A 1,700-nucleotide genomic window follows, 5' to 3' on the forward strand; every position below is an offset into this window, starting at 1 on the left:
TGTGAGCTTGGCTGGCCTTTGGCAGACGTGGGGCAGGGGTGACCCCTCACAACGAAGTTGTAAATTGAATGCTGCTGAACATGTCCTTTTCAAATAAGCTTTTATTGATTGAACATGTAATATACCTTTGGGGCTGGATGGCCTCTTGTTAGTCAATGATTTTATTTTAACCTCTTCCTCCTACACTGTAAGTATAAAAAGTCAGTTCAGTATCACACCTCTGCCGACTTCCCTTGCTTTATTTTGCACTGGATTCAGGCGTTTACTGTCACCTTGTGATTTAAGACGCATCCCCCTGCTGTAAACTGCGGATTCCCTGTGTGCTACGCGTTGCTGTTTCTGAACCCCTCCTCATTTTCCTGCTCTCACCTGCCGGGCTCCTATTGTGTTGACTTTGCCGCGTCAGCTCTGTGACATGTTCTGACTGCGGCACGGCAAGAAAGGGCACAAGCCGGAGGAAGGGGCCTTCCTGCCCTTCCCTTTTGTTGCCCGCTGCAGGCCACCCTGTGGAATAGGCAACACAGGCCCGGTGTCACGAGTCAGCCTTTATACCCTGCCCCGTTACTAGCGCTTTACAACAAGGACTGATGAAATGGCAAAGCATCCAGCCATGCACAATCAAATCACGCTTAAAAGCAATGATACATTAAAATGGTGGGAGAAAAATAGAATGAAATACCAGAGGAAAGGTCGGGGACCAACAAGACAAGCCCTGCATTGAGTGTGCAAATGCATCTGCAGCGCTGTTGCAGAAAGCGGAGGATACTGAGCGGAAGGCGTGTCTTCTCGATAGCTATTGGACCTTGAACTTTCTAAAAAGGCTATTTTATTATTGATCGCCATTAGGAGAGGTGCAGAATTTGTGCAGACAGAGGCTCATGTATACTCCATGTGCACCATGCCTTTTTCTCTTGTAAGGAACTCAAGGCAGCTTGCACAATGCTTGGCCCAATTTGATGCTCACAACAACCCTGCGGGGTAGGACAGGCCAAGACTCTGTGCCTGGCCCAGTGTCAGTTGGTGAGCTGCACGGCCAGGCAGGGAGTAGAAGCCGGATCGCCACAGCTTCAGCCACAGCCTCGCACGCAGAATCGCTGCCCGCGCCGGCTGGGGGAGCCTCACCGCCTCACCCGGTTCCCGCACTCAGAAGCCTCGTCCAGCCAGTGCAAGGCTCCCGAGCGAGCGGGGAAGCCGAGTCCGGCGGAGGCGACTGTGGCAGCCGAGGGCCCGATCCGCGGGGATGGCGCCGCGGAGCAATGCGGGAAGGGGGTGCGCCCGCTGGGCCGCTCCTCTGGATCAGGATTTGGGGGGGGGCGGCGGGGGGGCATTCCTGGGCAGGCCAGCGGGCCCGGCCCAGCAGGGAGAACGGGCGGCGGGGGGGACGGAGACGGGGGGGGGGGGGGCGACGCTGCCCAGCCCGCTGTGCACCCCCTTATTGCGACGGGCCGGGTCAGGCAGCGCGGGAGAAACATTCCGCCGGCGAGCGGCCACGTCGGCACTGCCAAGCGGTCGGACCTTCCAGGGAAGAAGGGCAGGAAAGAGCCGCGCCTTCCCTTCTGGCGGCCATCTTAGGAGAGGCAAGGAAGTGCCTCACGCTCGGGAGCGGAGGGAGAGAAGTGACGACACAGGCGCCATCTCCTTCGCGGCTTCTTACAGCCCTCCGCCATTTTAGTAGTGGCCGGCCTTGCAGAGGCGTTCCA

At 57.5% G+C, this 1,700-nt stretch overlaps 1 long non-coding RNA gene across 1 annotated transcript in view; it reads left to right on the forward strand.

Moving 5' to 3' along the window:
- Window positions 1-6: 6 nt before the first annotated feature.
- LOC123030711 overlaps window positions 7-1,700 on the forward strand; it is a 2,123-nt gene continuing 429 nt past the window's right edge. Inside the window, exon 1 of the long non-coding RNA XR_006416155.1 lies at window positions 7-318. This is a non-coding gene — a long non-coding RNA (uncharacterized LOC123030711). The remainder of the gene's footprint in view (window positions 319-1,700) is intronic.

This window comes from Varanus komodoensis, unplaced genomic scaffold, assembly GCF_004798865.1.
Source record: "Varanus komodoensis strain SLA01 unplaced genomic scaffold, ASM479886v1 scaffold46_1, whole genome shotgun sequence".
Lineage (NCBI taxonomy): Eukaryota > Metazoa > Chordata > Lepidosauria > Squamata > Varanidae > Varanus > Varanus komodoensis.